The sequence below is a fragment of the Propithecus coquereli genome, unplaced genomic scaffold (assembly GCF_000956105.1).
Source record: "Propithecus coquereli isolate 6110/MARCELLA unplaced genomic scaffold, Pcoq_1.0 Scaffold5, whole genome shotgun sequence".
NCBI classification, from domain to species: domain Eukaryota; kingdom Metazoa; phylum Chordata; class Mammalia; order Primates; family Indriidae; genus Propithecus; species Propithecus coquereli.
Genome location: NW_012150840.1, coordinates 15,274,258 through 15,284,470, shown reverse-complemented (window position 1 = coordinate 15,284,470; position 10,213 = coordinate 15,274,258).

The window sequence follows — 10,213 nt, the reverse complement described above, 5'->3', positions numbered from 1 at the left end:
TTTCTTGCAAAAACATACAGTAAAGGGGCCAAGGGTTGTTTGGAGACTAATGCTCACATACACCCAGAAACAAGAGGGCATGAAGTATCCTAAGAACTGAGAATGGTCCATCCCCCAAGCCCCAGGTGTGCAGTGGGGAAAGACTGAACCCCGAGGCCAGGTGGACAGTGAGGGATGCTGTCTCTTGCAGACCAAGGTCCCATGCACTTCCGTCCCATGCACAGTTCTGGGCCTCTCTGCCTCGCCTCTGCAGTTACCCAGACGTGAGCACCCAACAGGTGACCTCCACATCAGAGTCAGATTAATGCCCCTGCTGGACAGGTCTTGATCCCCTGTTCTTTTCCCCAAATGGTCTTCCCAAGAACCCATAGGCTGCGGCATGACAGGACTCAAAGCTGCCTCGGAGGAGGCCATGAACACTGGCCCCTTTGCCAGCAATGACCTTTAATGGGCATCTGGGGCCCCAGAGTGAGGACAGCAGGGATTTTCCCCCAGCTGCAGAATGTCCTCTCCTTGGACCCTTGAAGTTCACCCCGTGATGACACAGCTGGCTCCAGGCAGTGACTAACCCGGGTTTGAGGCGAGTCTTTCCATGATGGGGCAATGGAGCCTTGGAAAAATTCCACTCCTTCTGTCGGGGGGTTTTCTTCCCCCATCTGCGGTTGGCTCATCCCGCAGTCACAGAATTCTCACCTTCCTCTTCCCCATTTTCTAAAGCCCCTAGACACCCTGTCCCTGTGGGAAAAGGAAGACAGCTCCCACCAGGCCCAGAATCCAGCTCTGTATAAAACTCTGCTGTTCTGCCCCTGGGCTGCTGCACAGCTCCTGCTTTCCAGGGGCTAGAGACGCGAGGCCCAACACCATGCACTGCCAGCCCCGGGAGCCCGCAGTCCAGTGGGCTGGGGGTCAGACAAGGAACTGAAACCGACCGTTGCCATGCAACACGACATGCACTGTCAGAAATAAGCCCAGGATTCTCAGGGGGCCTAGAATACTGGGGCATCTAAGCCAGCCTGGGCGGGTTGGAAAAGGCTGCCCAGGGCTGTTGGCAGGTGACATAGGATTGCACACTGAGTAGAGCTAGCCTGGTTGAGAAGCGAGGTCAGGACATTTCAGGCAGATGGAGCAGCATGTGCAAAGACAGGAGAGAAGAAGTCCCATTCGGGGTCCTATGAGTGGGCTGGTGTGGTGAACTAGGTTATCGTTTGCATTTCTACACCCTGATGAACTCAGCCATGGCCATGGGACTTACTTGGCCAAGGACATTTCAGCAGCAGTGGCACCCATGTCATTTCCAGACAGAAATGCATGGTTCAAGAGCCAGAGTCCTCTTTTCCCTTCCTCTGCAATAGTGGCAGCATTTGGCAAGACACAGCTCCCCTCGGCCTGGATCCCCGACTGGCCATACTGAACAAAGGCCCACACTGGGGGCCATATAAGGTGAGCAAGCAATGAATTTGGTGCTCATTTGTTGCTACAGCGTAACCCAACCTGTCCTAACCGATACCACTGGCGTGGCTGCAACAGAGGCTTGTCCCAGGGAATGGCAGGAGGTAAGCCTGCGTGTGTGTGCAGCCAGCCGGTTCCCCTACTGTCCCTTCCCCAGATGCCTTAGCTCTGTCTCCTGGAACACACCTGCTCTCGTCTGAGCTCAGAAGCTAAGCAGGGTTGGGCCTGGTTAGTAGTTGGGTGGGAGATAGCAGCACAGGCTACTGTTAAGTGGGTTGGAATCCCAGCTCTGCAATGGGATCCCACCTGTGACCTTGGGCAGTTTAGTTAATCCCTTGGAGCCTAATTTTATCTATCTATAAATTGATAATAATAAAAGTAATATTATCTACTTCACAGGGCTGTTACGTTTCCTGAATGAATAAATGCTGAAACTTTCCTATCCCCAATTGTGACACTTGAGCCACCTGTTCCCAGTTTACCTGAGTGCTTATTTAAAATGCAAATTCCCCCACCCTCACCCCAGGCCTACGGAAGCAGAACCTCTGCACATGGACCCAGAAATCTGCGCTTACAGAGAGCATTCTGGTGGTCTTTTGCATGCCGAAGTGAAAGAACCGCTGCCCTCAGGTTTGATTGACAATCAAACATCCACAAGGAGGCTGGAACGTCACACGGAGGCTGGAACGTCATACGGAGGCTGGCTTTGTCTAAGGCAGGCCAGGTGGATGTAGCGTCTCAGGTAAAAGCCCAAGGCCCCAATGCCGGGCATTATGTAGAGATCAGACAACCGCACTTGGAGCCGGCTCGGTTTGTAAAACTCTGGCATCAATCAGCCCTCTGCAGCCGGCCTAGGTCAGCGGCTGAATGTTTTATGAGGTGTTCTCTGAGGGAAAGCCTTTGACAATGGCTCCATTCCCACCCTTGCCCACCCTAGTCCTGGCTTGATGAAGCTACCTCCCGAGAATATGAAACCTGTCCCTCTTCCTTCAGGACAAGGCTGATTCTTATGAGAACTTAGACTCTAGAAGATTCATGCCCTAGAGATGGCTGCAAAACTAACCCCGGTAAGTAGCCTGCTGGGCACATAGAGCTGCCCAAAGGCCTCAGAGGAGAAGATGCTTTAAGCTATTAATGCTTGTACTACTGCACAGACCAGTCCCAGCTGTTCTCCTTGCCCAAAGCTTCCTCCCAACTCATGCCACCGCCATGTGACTCTTCCTAAGCACTGCTCCAAATCCTACACGTGCTCAAGAACACACAGTGGCTCCCTGTGGCTTCCCACCCATGGAATCAGGTCTCTCATTCTTGCTCTGGCTTTCAGACACCCCAAGCTATGCTGCACCTTGCCCCTCCCAGTCCTTTATGTCACTCCTTTCCCAGACTACCAAGTTCTCACTTCTCTTCCTGGTCCCCGTGCCTTACCTGGGAGAGGGGTTCAGGCCAATCTCCTGTAACAGATGCTGCTGGTGTCCTACCTAGGCCTCCTTCACCATCCCCTGAAACAAGGTACAAAAGGCTGGCCCTCTTGCCTTAACAGAGTCCAAATCCGTGGTGCCATCTGTACCCCAGAGCTGCCCTGTGGGATCAGGCTGAGGTCATCCCGCAGCTGAACCTCATCCTTGCTTGGCTCCTTCCCTTGTCCTATCCTGTTTGACCTGCATCCTCACAGACCTTTGTCTCCAGAGAGAACACCCTCATAAATCTCTTGCTCACAAGTCCCTGTCTCTGGTTTGCTCCCAGGAAGCCTGATCTAAGACGCCCCTGTCACTCGGGAAATTACCTTGTGGCAGTGGTAGCCTCCCCTACACATCCGGGCAGGCTACCCCAGAGGTCACAGAACAGAGAGGTTCACAGAAAAAATTAAGTGCTTGAATTGCACTGCTCATTTAATCAATTTAAAACACACAGTGAGAAGCAAGGGCAAAGGGATGGGACAGGTGCAAGCAGGTAGAAGGACCACCTACCTGGAGCCTTGGTTACATAACATTCAGATAGCTGTTGTCTCTCTGCCACATCAGCCTTCCCTCCTGGTGGTGTGTTTACAAAGGTCAGAGTTGGGGGTGAGCCAAAGGGAACAGTTGGACCGTGGTTCCTGGAATCGACACCCAAACTGACTATATTGGGGCAGGTACACCTGGTCACACTACGGCACTGGGTTAATCTGCAGAGCAGCTGTGGGTTTTCTCTATGTTTCTTGGACATAACGAGTGTCACCACTGGGTGGCCAATTTAGGAATGACATTGCTTCAACCTGGAGAAGATATGATCTATGCCTTATAAATATTTAAGGTTTATTCAGTCTTTTTATCCCTCTGTCTAGAAGTAACATTCTCATTTCTTTCATCATTTTATCTATACTCAACATATAAATGCCATTTATTCTGTGTCTATCTCATAAGCTACTTCTATACTTAATTTCTCTCATTTTCTATAGTAGAATCCAATATTCTTAAATAATACAGCAAACACAAGACACTTCCCTTTTCCAGAATTACCATCTCCTCCCCAGAACTCTTTGTGTCACCCTTAATATAAAGCCACATTAGTTAGTAGCACAAGTAGGAATCAGCCAGGATTTGAGCGTTGGTCTGTCTGGCTCCGAATCTGACGCATGCTCCACTGTGCCATGCAATGTGCTTTTCGGGAACACGGCTTGTCTCCCCAGCAGATGGTAGGGATAGCAACCGTCTTTTTTATCTCTGTATTTCATGCCACTTGTCTCTCTCGACCCACGGTGCTTGCCCACGGTGGGCCCTCTAATGACGCCTGTGCGGTTCGACTGAGCCCATTAGCACTGAAGAAGGATCAGAGCCAGCTGCTGTCTCCTGCTTCACCATCACTTGACTTAAATAAGCAGAGGACAGAAACAGGCTTCCTCCTTCAGCAAAGCTCTGAACTAGGCCTGTACTAAATCCTGGTTTGCATTTGCCAGGGGCCACATTCAGTCTGTGAACACCAGGGTTCTGATCTCTCTCCAGATTTGAGAAAGCTAAATCCTGCCCCCAAGTGACTATAAAACCATGAGCCTATGTCCCCTTCCACCCGGTCCACCCATCACAGCACTAAAGCTGAGCTTTTATAAGTGAAATGTGCTTGCCAAATTCCCAGAATAGCTGCAACAGGAAATTGAAAAGCAAGATAAAAGTGTAACCCTGTACTATACCCTTAATTGTGGAAGGGAGGGGTCGGTACAGTCATCATTTCCAACCCACACACAAGTCACTGGGGACGGGATTTGAGAAGGACTCCCCTGCTCTACTTACCTCCTCCCACTCTCAAAAGGCACAGGGTCTTTGTTCTAGACTTTCTGCACTATTCCACACAGTCACCCCTTCCCAGTTACCAGGGAGACCTCTCCCCCGTTTGGGCCCTTTCTCTTATTTTCTCTATCACTTAAGATGATGACAGTGGTGGTGGTGATAATGACAGCCGCTAACACGTACTGAGTCACAGGTGGGTTCCTGAGAGTGGGCTCTGAGACCAGCACGTAGGTTACACTGTTGGGATCAACACCTACAGAAAGAGAAAGAAAAGAGGCAGGATTAGGCAGAGGGAGAAGTTGGCCTAAGATGGAAGCCCATCCGCCCCATGGAGAGCTCTAGAACTGAACTGAGGTAAGAAGTCCAGGTTCTCATAGTTCCTCATAGATTAGTCATTGGACACAGACTCCTAGAAAGAGGCCATGACCTTGGGCACTGTGTTTTGTTCTCTCTGCCCTTGGCCATGTGTTGGCTTTGTCCTCGGGATGGCACCTGGGGCTGTGTGCAGCTGTATCCACACCAGGAAGGGAGAAAAATTCACTTCTGTATCCATCGGAAGACTCAAGTTTCACACTTCACAGCCTGAACCAATCACGGAGGCAAAAGGATTGACACTATGATGACTGGCTGAGGACAGTTAAAAACTCCCTATTCCATCCAAAAGAAGAATTGGGGTGCTGTTAGGAAATGGGGATAAGAGGAATAGACACTGAGCAGGTAACCAGTGAAAGTCCACTACACTCTTCATCCCTGGGGCCTCTAAGCCCTTGAAGCCCTTCCCTCCCCTCCCCAGGGTCTGGCTTCCTCTTCTCATCCCCTGCCTAAACACTCACTATTCACCTCCACTCTGCGGCCGGGGGTTTGGAGAAGTGGGTTACCCTCAGACTCTGGGGCAAGATACGGGCAACAAGGAGAAAGCAGCCCCACTGAGAGTGGGGTGGGGTATGTATGAAATAATCGGATTCTTTATGCAATTAGATTAACCTCCTTGCATGGCCTCAGCTAAGCCCCCTTTGGCCACACTTTGTGAAACATGCCTCCACTTCCACGCCAGCCATGCTCTCTACCCTTCTTCTGCTATATTTTCTTCACAACCTATCTCTATCTGGATTGATATTTTTGTTATGTTAATTTATGAGTTTGATGTCTCTTTTCTTCACTGGAATGGATGTTCCATAAGAGCAGCTACCCTATTTCAGTCAGCACTGAGTTGTTGACACCTACGGCAGGGCCTACCACATAATAGGGGCTCAGCAAACATTTGTTGGATGGATGGATGGATGGATGGATGGACGGACAGACAACCATCTCCACTGTGTTGCTGTAGGAACAGGCTCGGTCTCCTCCTCCACCTTGAGCGACATTACCAAGATCTCCTTCTATCATCTTCTGTTTTAATATGACAGGCCCCAAGAACGCAGCTAGAGAAAGACAAGAGGGGAAACGCCACCTTACTTCAAAGAAATCACAGACTGTCCTCATGCCCTGGAGAACATCTGGGCCACAGATACTGGTCATGTCCAGGTGGGCCCCAGTTTTAGGGGAGACAAATCAATGAAACCATTTTGTCTATACACAAGTGTGAAATGTCAGATGTTGACAACAATCCTTTTCCGTTCTTAATAATCATTAAGTTTATAAAAATTGCATGTGCATTACAAGGTCTGCAATGGCTGACTCACCTTGGTTGATGTTTAATTAAGGCTGTCTTAGCCAGCACGTGTTCCCTTTGTTCACCGCTTCTTCAGCCACAAAATGAGGAGAATAATTCTATCATTTCTCACAAAGTGATTTGGGAGCACAAAGAAGAAAAGAATAAAAGAATTTGGGCTGGGCGCAGGGGCTCACACCTGTAATTCTAGCACTCGGGGAGGCCAAGGCAGGAATATTGCTTGAGGTCAGGAGTTCCGGACCAGCCTGAGCAAGAGTGAGACCCTGTCTCTACCAAAAATAGAAAAAAATTAGCTGGGCATGGTGGCATGCACCTGTAGTCCCAGCTACTCTGGAGGTTGAGGCAGGAGGATTGCTTGAGCCAGGAGTTTGAGGTTGCAGTGAACTATGATGGCACCACTGCACTCTAGCCAGGGTGACAAAGTGAGACTCTGTTTCAAAAAACAAAAAAAGAATTTGAAGCCAATCTGCCTGGGTTCGAATCCCAGCTCCACCTCTTAGTTGCTTGATCTTTCCATGGCTCCATTTCTTCATCCATAAAGTGAGGATACTAGTACTAGTTACTGCACAGAGTTTTTATTAAGATGAATGAGTGATTTTATGTAAAACAGTGAAAGGAATGTCTGGCTCATAATGTCTGGCTAAAGCACTAAGTAAGTGTCGTCTCTTGGAATGCCTTGTCTTTGGTGTGGAAGAAATCAGGCATCTTGCAAGTCTCCCTCACTTACACAACCCACGTGCCTACACACAACACACATACCCTAGACACATGCAGCAAACATCCACAACCCAAGCAACATATAACACACACAACAAAACATACACAACACACATATAGACATAACACAGCCAACCATTGTCTCATACTTTGTGTCCTTTGTGGTTTCATTCCATTTTAAAGCCAAATCCCTGCTAACACACACTTCTGATGCTCATTGCTCTTCCCCACTGTATGTCATTGTGGCATCATGCAATATCATGATAAAGCAATTTACTAATTGCACATTCCAATTGCTCTCAGGGCTTAATATCCATTCCTAATTTTGCTTCATAAGCTTCTTAGCAATAGTGTCTTCTCCAACACAGTGTGGTATTCAAGGCCAGAGCTTTGGAGTCGGATAGACATGGGTTCAGATCCTGACATTGTTACTTACCAGCTGTGTGACTTGGGTAAGCTGCTAAACTTTTCTAGCTGTAAAATTATTCTCTTTTTATAGGCAGGAAACAAAGAACCAGAAAGACCAAATTAGTAAACCTGAGTTTCATATCGTTATCTATAAAAAAGATTCACCTTGCATGGTTCTTAGAAGGAATGAAAAGATAAGGTATATATTGCATTTAAATTAGTGCTTGGCATATGCTAATATATGCTAACAAATATACATTCAGTAAGCGGTGGTAGTGATAAATGGCTTATTTCTTTAAATGGAAAAAAAAAGTTGCCTCGAGTAAATTGTTGACAGTTAATGGGACTCTCTGATGGCGATTTGGGTTCCACTCATGCGTTCGGGTTCCAGATCCCATAAACTCGACCCAGCACTGTGTTGTAACTGCACCATTTCCCTTCAGGAAATTTGAGAGGTGATGTTTTGACATTATTTCATTTTGTTTCATTTCCTCCTGATGGGTGGGCTTAACCTGTTTCTCAATTTCGGCAGAGCAAAAGGGAGAAGTATTCTAAATTGCCATGACAGCCCAAGTTGGTCTTACCTTCTGGCCCCTGAGTGTGAGCCCAAAATCGTCTCCTACTTTCCTATGATATTTGGGCATTTTCCAATTCCTCTGAGTGCCGGATGTAACTCCTTCCTTAGTTTCCTTCAAAACTCTCCCTTTCTGCTTTCAATTTGCCCCTTGGCATTGGGTTACCTTAACAATAAATTTTGAAATAATATTTTAATCACATTTCACATTCTTACGGTGCACTTCTGTTCACTAAGTGCTTTCATATCCATTCTTCACAACTGGCTGTAAGGAAGGAATCCTAAGTCCCACTCAGTGGATGACACAGCTGAGGCTCAGAGGTGAACCCACATGTCCCAGGTGTCAGCCTTCAAGCAGATGCCACTGTCTCCTAGTACAACAGGAAGACAGTCGCTGTAGTATCGACAAACACTTGCTTTGTACTGTGGTAAAATATACATAGCATAAAGTTTACCTTTTAAACCTTTTTAAGTGTATAGTACAGTGGCATTAAGTACATTCACATCATGCAACCATCACCACTGTCCACCCCCAGAACTGTTCATCTTCCCAGACTGAAACTCCACACTCATTAAGCAATAACTGCCCATTTTCCCCTCCCTCCAGCCCCTGGCAACCACCATTCTACTTTCTGTCCCTGTGAAGGTGACTACTCTAGGATCCTCACGTAGGTGGAATCCTACAATATTTGTCCTTCTGTGAGACAGACACTTTTGCAGCAAGATTTCTGGGGGAAGGTATCAAGAGTCCTTCCTCCACGGGATTTATTTTGGCTGACCTTGCACGTTGGCCAGGAAGGGTTTCTATTCTTCATCCTAAAGTAACTTGCCATCGTGGACATGACCACCGTTCAGCACAGAGTTGGACTTTGATAGGATAAGCCCTGCGAAGCAGTGTTTTCTAACATTTTGTTTGACACTGAACATTGTTCATCCCTCTTGTGTTCCAGGCAATGACTCGAATTGTGGTCATCAGAGGGGAAAAAAGCTCCTGGAGAAGAATATAAAGTATTTTTACATCCCGCCTCTGAGGTTCCCAGAGCCCCTCTCCTCCATTGGCCTCTGTGTGTGTGTGTGTGTGTGTGTGTGTGTGTGCATGCACGCATCCAGTTTCTTGGCTTTTTTTGTTTCAAAGAATTTTGTGATCCACTTCAATTCGTCTTTTGCCCAGAAAACCAACACAGCTGCAAATCCTTTCTGCTGGGAAAGCCTTCCAGCCTTTCCAGGGAGCACTTAGCAGGGTCAGTGGCCACTTCCCTTCCTCTCAGGCTGTGGCCCTCTCCTAGCCCGCTGCCCCCCAGGCCGCCTGCCCAGCTCCTGAGAGGAGGCGCCACTCTCTGGAAGTGGCTGAGCCTTCTCTGTGGGTTTCTATTACTTGGAGAAGTACAGGCTCCCCTGGGAACCCCGGCTTCCCTCCTCGGGCTTCACCCCCTCAGAAAACTGGCTCTCCTGCCTGGTAAACAGCTGTCACCATGGCAACAGCCTGGCCTGCAGCCGGATGACGCCAGGCCTGACTCCCCTCCCAGCCTCACCCAAGTCTGTTTGTTTGGGTTCCAGCTGCTTTTGTTGGGCTTTGTTTTGCTTGTCAGTTTGAAGCAGCTCTTTTGCTGATTGGCTGCCGGGGGCTGAGCTCAGAAGTCCTGGGATACCGGGAAGTCAGCTCCCTGCCTGGGCAGGAATTTCCTGGCACTTCAGGGTATTTCCCCATCACAGTAACAAGATCTAGGAGAGCCCAGTTTGATGAACACATCCTTGCCCTTCAGGCAAGGCAGAGCCCACAGAAAGACCAGGCATCAGATAATCCGCCAATGCTCTCATGCCCAGCCCCACTTCAATCAAGAGCCCTGTTACTAACTACATCTTGTTGGCCTGGAGGATGCTACGCTCATGACTAAAGGTCAGCCTGTTATTTGAAAAAACTAAAGGAGCGATACGACCTGTCAAGAGAATAGTCCAGCTGCGTAGAAACATCAAAAATAAATGAATGGGCCAGGCTCGGTGGCTCACGCCTATAATCCTAGAACTCCAGGAAGTGGAGGCAGGAGGATCGCTTGAGGCCAGGAGTTTGAGACCAGCCTGAGCAAGAGCAAGACCCCATCTCCACAAAAAATAGGAAAAATTAGGCCAGGC